Source organism: Lolium perenne, chromosome 7, assembly GCF_019359855.2.
Source record: "Lolium perenne isolate Kyuss_39 chromosome 7, Kyuss_2.0, whole genome shotgun sequence".
NCBI classification, from domain to species: Eukaryota; Viridiplantae; Streptophyta; class Magnoliopsida; order Poales; family Poaceae; genus Lolium; species Lolium perenne.
In genome coordinates this window covers 209,367,972-209,378,089 of record NC_067250.2, presented here as the reverse complement: position 1 = coordinate 209,378,089, position 10,118 = coordinate 209,367,972, and positions in this window count along the sequence as shown.

Here is a 10,118-nt window from a genome sequence, read left to right as displayed (position 1 = left end):
ATGCGTATTCCGGGTATCACCAGATCCGGATGAAGGAGTCCGACCAAAAGGCGACCTCATTCATCACCCCATTTGGCACTTACTGCTATGTTACTATGCCTTTTGGCTTGAAAAACGCAGGTGCCACCTACCAACGTACGATGCAGCGGTGCTTGAAGGACCAGATTGGCCGGAACGTACACGCCTATGTCGACGACATCACGGTCATGACCCGGAAAGGATCCGACTTGATCAGCGACCTTACAGAAACCTTTGAGAACCTCCGTCGGTACAAGATGATGTTGAATCCGCTAAAGTGCATCTTTGGCGTACCAGCTGGAAAACTCCTTGGCTTCATTGTCTCTAATAGGGGCATTGAAGTTAACCCGGAGAAAATCAAGGCAATCCTGTGCATCAAAAGGCCAACTTGTCTCAAAGATGTGCAACGACTAACTGGTTGTGTCGCAGCAATCAGCAGGTTTGTTAGCCGTCTTGGCGAGAAGGCACTACCCCTGTACAAACTATTGAAGAAAATAGAAAAATTTGTCTGGGATGAGGCAGCAGATGCAGCACTTCAAGGGTTGAAGGAAATACTCACCTCCCCACCTATCCTAGCAGCTCCAGGAGAGTCAGAGCCTATGCTCCTTTACCTCGCAGCCACCAACAGAGTCATCAGCCTCGTCATCGTCGTGGAGCGACAGGAAGAAGGTCATGAGTATGGAGTCCAAACGCCAGTCTACTATATTAGCGAAGTCCTTACGGAGTCCAAACAACGCTACCCTCACTTTCAGAAGCTAGCCTATGGAGAATTCCTAGGTAGCAGGAAGCTAAGACACTACTTCCAGGAGCATCCAGTAACAGTTGTGAGCAAAGCTCCGCTGGCAACGATTCTCAACAACGCTGACGCAACAGGACGCACAGCAAAATGGGGCATTGAATTATCCGCCTTCGACATCAACTATAAAGCCAGGACCGCGGTCAAATCCCAGGTCTTGGCAGATTTCGTCGCAGATTGGACATAAGCTCCGGATATGAATTTGGAGCCGGAACCAGAGACATGGGTTATGCACTTCGATGGATCCAAGCAGCACCAAGGCTCAGGAGCCGGAGTCACCCTGAAGTCCCCTACCGGAGAAGAAGTGCAGTACGTTCTGCAGATCCACTTCGAAGCTACAAACAATATGGCGGAATATGAGGCTCTACTACACGGATTGCGCATTGCCAAGGAGATAGGGATCAAGCACATCATATGTTGCGGAGATTCAGACCTGGTGGCACAGCAAGTAGCCGGAACCTGGAACGCCAGAAACTCCGTCATGGCGGCTTACAGAGACGAAGTTGACGAGATCGCCAAATATTTCCTCGGATACGAAGTCAAGTACGTCAGGCGAGACGACAACACAGCCAAGCTCGGATCCGGCAGGAAGCCAATTCCGCCTGGTATTTTCCTGGAGCATCTACGGATACCCTCGGTGAAGGGCGCTAACCCGGAAAATCCAGAGGTGGCAGTCTCTCCGGCCAGAGAAGTGATGGCTATCATTCCGGCTTGGACACAGCCTTTCCTGGACTACCTCATCGATCAGAAGTTGCCAGAGGACGAGGTCCTCGCACGACAGATCATCAGACGAGCGAGATCCTACACAATTGTTGATGGACAGCTCTACAAACGAAGTGCAACAGGGGTATTTCTCAAATGTGTCTCCAATCAAGATGGCATTGAAATCCTCAGAGAGATCCATGCAGGGGATTGCGGGCATCATGCCGCTCCCAGGTCACTCGTTGCAAAAGCTTTTCGGCTAGGTTTCTACTGGCTCACAGCTAAAGAAGATGCTGACAAAATAGTCAAGACCTGCCGAGGTTGTCAGTACTACGCTACTCAACCAAACGCTCCAGCCCAAGAGCTGAAGACCATACCTATCACCAGGCCGTTTGCGGTCTGGGGGCTCGATATGGTTGGTAAGTTAAAAAGATCATCTCCTGGCGGTTTTGAATACCTCTTGGTCGCTGTTGACAAGTTCAGTAAGTGGATCGAGGCAAAGCCAGTGAGAAAAGTCGACGGTGCTACGGCACTAAAATTTGTCTGCAGCCTCGTGATGAGATTCGGCATCCCACATAGCATAATCACAGATAATGGCACAAACTTCGCACAGGGAGAATTGAAGGATTATTGCGAGATAGTAGGGATTCGACTGGACCTTGCATCTGTGGCTCACCCACAATCCAATGGTCAAGTTGAAAGGGCTAACAGCCTCATATTATCAGGAATTAAGCCACGCCTTGAAGAACCGCTGCGACGAGCAGCTGGAGCTTGGGCTGACGAGTTGGAAGCTGTCTTGTGGAGTTTACGAACTACCCCTAATAGATCAACATGATTTACCCCTTTCTTCCTGGTATACGGATCCGAAGCCGTGCTTCCCTCCGACATCATCCACGATTCACCGCGAGTTTCCGCCTATGATGAAGAAACAGCTGACGAGGCCAGACAGCTATCTGTGGACCTGATCGAGGAAGCTCGGAATTTAGCTGACCAGCGCTCCGCCATTTACCAGCAGAAGCTCCGACGCTATCACAGTCGTCGAGTTCGGAATCGCTCTTTCATGGCAGGAGACCTGGTCCTCCGCCTTCGGCAGGTGAAAGACCATAAGCTGCAATCTCCATGGGAAGGACCCTTTGTCGTTAGCAAAGTGCTTCATAACGGGTCATACTACCTTGTTGATTTCCGGGAGCTGAAGGACAGACCTGCTAATTGGTACCGGAAACGCAAGCGTGAGGATCCGGATGACATCTACGACGAGACAGATCGCCCTTGGAACATTGCACATCTACGTCCTTTCTACACTTAGCATAGTTTTCCGAGTTACAAACTCTGTAATAGTTATACATGATCAATGAAAATAAAGCTTGTGGTTCACTCTCTGAGTCTTTTACCTCCTTTACTTGTTCATTTTTAGATCGTGTATGTTTTGCGACTAAAACCGCAGAGCTGGATTTTTCCGCCTAGGCGTGTATAAAAGTTGTGATTTTAAAAAATCGTCCTTTAGGGCGTAAGCTTAAGTTTTCTGATGGAAGTGTTTTCTGTTGCGAACTCGTGGATTCCTAGTAGCGATTTCCGGCACCTATGCTTGGGGGCTTGTTTCCGCGGTTATTGACGGATTGCCATTGGGCTTCGTCGCCGCTGGCGAGTGTTTCCGGCTAAGGTCTTCCGGCTCGCGGAAGGTCAAGCGAGCAAGCCGGAAAACAATGAAATCAGCACTTGCTTTCCGACACAAAACGAAACATGCAAATAATCTTAAAGGATAGCAGGATAAGTGTTTCCGCCCATGCATAGTTGTTTCGTCCCTAGCTACTTAAGAATTTAAGTTATATTACAAACCCACTCAGGGGCCAAAATGATGCAACAGTTTTATTGTTTCACAGGAACTCTACTCGGAGTCCTCCTCTTCAGATTCTTCATAGGCGGAGCCATCGCCATCGCTATCGCCGGAGCCAGCTTCGGAGTCGTCGTCGGAGCCTTTTCCGGAAAGCTCGATGCTTGACCCGGAACCCTCCGCGTAGTACTCCGGCTCGCCTTCCTCCTCTTCCGCGTCGGAAAATCCCTTGGGCAGATCATACTTGTGATACCAGAACGAGTGGTTAACTCGCCTGACAAACAGCTGTTCAAATCCTTTGGTTTCCGAAAGGATGGCGTGCATGTCGGAACCCTCTGGAGTGCCACGCGCAACATCCGCGAAATTGAGCGAAGGAAAGTGAGCCTTGCAAGTGGCTAAGACCAGGGAGGCGACTCCGCGAGCGAAAGACTCCTGCCAATCCTTGATGAACTCCGGCACTTGCTCCATCAGCTTGGTCATTGTGTCAATAACTGTGGTTTTGGCCCTCTTCAAGGACAGGGTCTTGGCGATTCCGCGACAGGCTGCGAATAGCGCGTCGATGGAACTCCGCGCTTCGTCATATGCCTCCGTCCTCTTGAGGGTTGACTCTTTCGTCCACTCGAAGCCAAGGCTCGCTGTGGAAAAATGGGGTTCAGTTCCCTCGCGGACAGAACAGCATATGATGTAGTCGGAGCAACAACAAGGAAAAAACGCTTACGGAAGATGAGCTTGTCAATGGCTTCCGCCTCCGCTTCTTGAACCTTATTCTTGGCCACTAAGGAAGTTACCCGTTGTTGGCTCTTCTTTAGTTTATCATTCAGTTCCGCCATGTCGCGGGCATGCTTCTCGGAGAGCTCCTTCCTCGCCTCATTCTCCTTGTCGGAGGATTCCTTGATAAAGGTCTTGAGGGATTCGTTCTCCGCCTCGAGCACCTTGACTTTGGCGGACAGATCATCAAAGGAGGAGCGCTTGGCAGTTTCTTCTGCAGGTGGAAAGTCGCACATATTATGCATCATGAACAGTTATATCAACATACAGATCAAAATTCGGATTTCATACCCCGAAGGCGGGTCTCCAGATGCTGGATAGCTTTCTGGCTATTCTCCGCGTTCTGGCGCAGCCCCTCAATCTCTGTTATCTGCTCCAGCACGTGAACGCGCAGATCTTCGTGCAGTTTCCGCGTGGTCTGAGAAGCAGTCAGGAATTAGTCGGATATTTAAAATCTTGGGGGCTGGCGAGGAATTCAAAGTCTTGGAGGTATAAAATTTTAAATTTCCGCCTAAAGGTACATATTGAAGAAAGCATCTGCTAACACATGTTACACAGAAAAAATGTCTGACCCAATGCTTGGGGGCTAGTGTTACCTGGCGCACGTCCTTGTGCTTAGCGAAAAAGACCTTGAGGTCGTTCTCCAGGTCGGTGAGCTCCTGCATCTCCGTGTTCGCCGTCCCCCACACCTTGTCCATCATGGCGGAAACTTCCGCGTGGCGCTGTGCAAGGGAAAGCTTTTGCAGAGATGGAGCTGGTTGAGGGTTAGCTTGAAGCGTGCTGGAGGCATGAATAAGCTGCACCTTCTGCTCATACTCCTTCGCCGTGGGCTCGGCAAAGGTGGCGCTCGGTTGATCAGGCGGAGGTGCAGACGAGGAGGCGCCCTTGCCGGAATCGCCAGCGGGGTCTTCGGAAAGGTCATCGATGTTGATGACATCCTTGGGATCCGGCTTGCTGGCAGATGAGGCTTTGGGCGGAACCTCCACCTCAGGTGTAACGGGGATAGAAGCCGAAGACGGCTTGACCTTCTTCTTGAGGGCTCTTGGAGCCTTGGGGGGCTGGCTTCCGGAACTTCAGTAAAAGGAAAAAGCATAGCAAATACGTAAGGGTTTGCTCATGAAAACAGAAGATTTTGGATTCCGGGAACCAAGCACTTACCTGGAAGGCTTGAAGAATTGTTGGATGTCAGGCTGGCCTCTGTTGCTGGTATCAATAAGCTTGAGGTGCTTCTTCTCCGCCTCTGCTTTCCGAGTAGCCGCAGTGCTGAGCACTTCGCGGGCGCGTTTTGCTGCAGGACTGGAGGGAGCAGCCCTCTTCCTCTTGGAAGGGCGCGGAGCGTCATGAGTTTCCGCCTCCGATCCGGCCTCCGGATCCGTGTTGCCCGTAGAAGGGACCCTGACGAGGGTTCCGAGTTGACCTTCCTCGAGGGCTTCGAGCTAAGACACAGAGCCAACACTTAGACAAAAATTTGAATGCAAAGGAAACAATGGACAAGTCGAGATAACATACCGCGGTTCCGGAACCGTTGATGTTGATGTCTTTGTTACACACGTGAACATGAAGTTCACGCGGAATCTTGATGAGGAGCCGGATCCTCTTGTCGATGGCGTCGGCGGAGAGATTGTCTTTCGTGGCGCGCATTGGGTCGTCGCGCCCTGTATAGTGGAACATCAGGCGGTCCCTGTGTTGGAGCGGCTGGATCCGCTTGGTGAACCAGGACAAGGTGAGATCCTTCCCTGTCAGCCCCTCCTCCGTGAGCTTGCAGATCCGCCTAACGGCGCGGGTCAGTTCGGGCGACTCGGAGAGATGGGGGCACTGCGTCCATGCCGGAGTCTCGCTGGCGGGGCAGTTCTTGAATGGCGGCAATTTCCTTTCGCTCGCCGGGTTGGAGACGTCCTTCAAATAGAAGAAACCCCCTGACCAGTACCGCGAGGATTCGTGGCGGTCGGTATGTGGGTAGACGCGGCCAGGGCGGATCATAAAGGTAATGGATCCGCACGTCGCCAGCTCGGAGGTCTGGCGGATCTTCTCCTTCTTGACGGAGAAATAATACTGGAACAGAGAGAGTTCGAGAAGTACCCGGAGATGGCCCTCGCAGAGGGTGACGTGATTGCTAATAGCTAGCACACTATTTGGAGAGATGTTGTGGGGCTGGAGCCCATATACCTTCAGGATTTCCGAGAAGAAGTCCGAAGGTGGAAATGAGAAGCCTCGCTCCACTAGCGCTTTAGTCAGCACCATCTCGTTGTCTTGGGGAGCTGGAGCTAAGGAATTCGGAACTGTCCTCCAGCTTCCGGGTTGCAGGAAGCCTTCCCCCTCCAAGTTCTTCAGCTCCGTTTCTGTGGTGGTGCAGGGCCACCATTTCCCTTTGGATTCCGAGTCTCGCTGGCGGGCCTTGGATTTCTTGGCGGCGATTTCTTCCGCCTTCTTTTCTGCTTGCTCCGCCACGGAGGTTTTTTCCGGGATAGCTGAGGTGCCTTCGGCGTCCTTGCCGGAATCCTTTGTAGGATCCAGCTGGACTGGGACGAAGGGAGGAGGGGCAGAGGAGAGTGGCGTCGCCATGATCGGCTCGGAGGTTGGAGGCAGAGTCGCAGAAGACATCTGAAGACAGAGAAGTCGCGGAAAAACAAGACTTAGTCGGATCCACGTCTTCGTCCTAAGGATCACCCCTACCAGCTATGGCGAAGGGTCGAAGCTCGGAGAACTTACCGTAATGGATTCCGCGGTGGTCGGAGTCGCCGGCGACGAGGTTTTCGTACGGTGGCTCGCCGGAGTTAAGAACTCGATGAACACCACGGTGGTGAAATCGCTCCGGCGAAGCTCCGGCGAGTTTTCCGGCAGATTCCGGCACGGCGGAGGAGGAGCTCGCGGGCGGCGCTTCGCAGAGAGGTGAGAAAGGGGGGTGAATGGGAAATTAGGGTTGACGGTGGATATTTATAGGCTGGAGGGAGGAGATTCGTGCTCCGCATCCTGTGGTCGAAACGCAAGCGTCGCACCGTTGGATGCGTGACACGTGTCCCAACCCTAAACGGTAAAAATGGCTAAGGATAAGTTACCGCGCAAATTGCACGAAAATGGCGCCAGAATTGGCGGAACCGTTTGAGTCTTTTAAGATTTCGGGTAATCACGCGAAGATAAGCAGTTCTCGTTCGCAAGCAGGGAAGTAACCCGGAAACGTGTCTTGAACCGTCGATGGATGAAGTCCCACAGGATGGGAATATTTTTTCCGACTAAAGGTTGAGAAAGAAGAAAATAAGAGGCTGGAGTTCTTCAAATTTCTCCGCGTTACCAACATTGCCGGAGACCATGATGGGCTAGCAAGGCGGAAACAGCAGGCGAAACTCAGAGAACTCTGGAGGCTACTGTTGTGGGTATACTTCATGGGTGTACCATCGAAAGTGCCTAGATCCGGCAAGCCCGGGTGGCCCACAGATGGTGATGTGGCATGTGGCCCATCGGGTGGCCCAGTTGCTGTTGATCCTGACGGATGAAGTCCGGCCCAGGCAGAGGGAGCCGGATCCGACCGACCTTGAGGAGGAACCCGGATCCATGAAGGCCCATTAAGGAACCCGGATCCGGTACGACATAGATGGGAAGGCGGATCCTTAACGTGCACGGCAAGATATTGTATCGTAGTTAGGCAACCTGTATCCGGCTAGGACTCTCCATGTAAACCCTAGATCCGTGCACCTTTATAAGCCGGATCCCGGGAGCCCTAGAGGCACAACCACAACTCATTGTAACAACGCGAAAGCGCCCAGATAATTCCAGACAAGCAACAGTAGGCCCTGTCATCATGCAGGTGTTCCGAAGCTGGGTAAATCGCGTACCACCGTCCCGTGTGCACTCCGCCCTATGGCCCCTACTTCTTCTTCCCCTCGTGAGGATCCCTCCTCCGAGGTACCGTCGATTAGGCAACGACAGTTTGACCTATCTAAAAAAGACATACCGGTAAAACCTCCAATCTCGAAAATGCAACAAGTTGCCCATGCAAAAACCATTCTCAATGAACTAGAGCTTGTCATGAGAATAAGAACAAGCTCTAAAACATCACATGGATAAGATCCAACTAAAACTAAGAAAGATGATGAACCAAACTCGAAAACGCAACAAGTGATCTATGCGAAATCCGTTTTCGATGAACTAGAGCTTGTCATGAGAATAAGCACAAGCTCTAAAACATCACATGGATAAGGTCCAAATAACAACCAAGAAAGATGATGCAATGATGCAAAGGTTTGTGCTCTCTCCGAACAATACGATCGAGTTACTCACTCGAGAGCCCTCTTGATAGTACGGCAACTAAACTATAAACCGGTCTCCAACTACACTATGAGACCGGTGAGAAAGAAACCCTATCAAGAGCAAACCTTATAGTTGCACATTCCACTTGAGCTCGATGACGACGATCTTGACCTCAACAAGATGGAACGCCTTTCTTGATTGTGCTTGCTTGATGAAGTCTTGTGGATTGCTCCCCCATAATCCACCATGGGAGAGCTTCTTCTTCGGCGCATCTTCACATATCCATGATCACCATAAGGATGGCAAGACTCAAGCAAAGGATCTCTTCGAGATGGCTCATCTTGAACATGCACTTCATTTCGTTGATGTCTTGAAGTTAACCTTGAGAGCTCACTTCATCTTCATCTTCAAGACATACTTGAGACTTGATCTTGTTCATTTGGATGGCAATACTCAAGCAAAGGATCTCTTCGAGATGGCTCATCTTGAACTTGCACTTCATTTCATCATTCTTCATCATGTTGATGTCTTGAAGTAACTTGAGGGCTCACTTCATCTTCAAGACATACTTGACACTTGATATCCTTCATCAATTTCTTCTTATTTCAACCTAATACAAACATTTTGATGTCTTGAAGTAACTTGAGGGCTCACTTCATCTTCATCTTCAAGACATACTTGACACTTGATATCCTTCATCAAATTCTTCTTATTGCAACCTTGAAGCCAACATATGGTTCAAGAATTGCCTATGGACAACTCCTACAAATATAACTCAATGCAAACATTAGTCCATAGGGATTGTCATTAATTACCAAAACCACACATGGGGGTTCCATGCACTTTCAGAATGCCGCCAGAGTGGCCCGAGGCCGAGCGCCAATGCCAGGCAAACTTGTGTCTACTAATGCCTTCCAGCTCGTGAAGGAGGAACGACTCCTTGATCGTCTCTTGGAGCCCCACAATATCCATATTCTCGCGCCGCATGTATTCCTTCAATTGTTGTTGGCGTCCTGGGGCCTCGAACCTCCTGATGTTCCAAATAAGTGAAAAGAAGGGAACACTCATTGGATATCATCAGATTTGGTGGTTCCCCTATTGGGAACCGAACGAGCCCTACTACGCGTCGAGGGTCCGTACGGGGGCCTAGGAGGTCTCCCACACGCCCCCCCAACTGAGGGGCCGCGGCAGACCCCTCCAGGGGGTTAGTGCCATTGGAGGCCTCCGGACCAGACCCAGGTGCCAACTGAACAGGGTCGGTCGGGGTAGCGGTGGTCGCCCACTCGTGCTCCAGCTGAGCACGAGAGGCTGCGAGCACGCCATCATAGACCTCCTTGGCCTGAATCGCCGCCAGCTGTTCAACCCGAGGGCCGCGTTCCCCCCTGAAAATCACACCACAATCCGACGCCATCTCACCAAGGTGGTCCAGCGACGCCGTGGAAAGAACAGAAAAAGGGAGCCATAGGGGGGAGGAACAGAGGGAGGGGGGCGAGAGGTAGGACGGGTACCTGAGTCGAGGTTGCGGGCCGCAGCCCGCATCTCTGCCTGCTCTACCACAGTCGGCTCCACCGCCTCCGTCCCGGAGCGAGACCTAGCCAGCCTCGCGCTCTGGCGGGACGGCTGAGTAGACTGGCGCTGGCGATGCGGCGCCCTCGCCTTGGCGGATACTACTCTTGAAGGATTACTAGAGGCTTTTATTTTGAGACCAAGGATCAGCAGAGTTCCACGAGCGCATGCGACGACACCTAGACGGTTAAC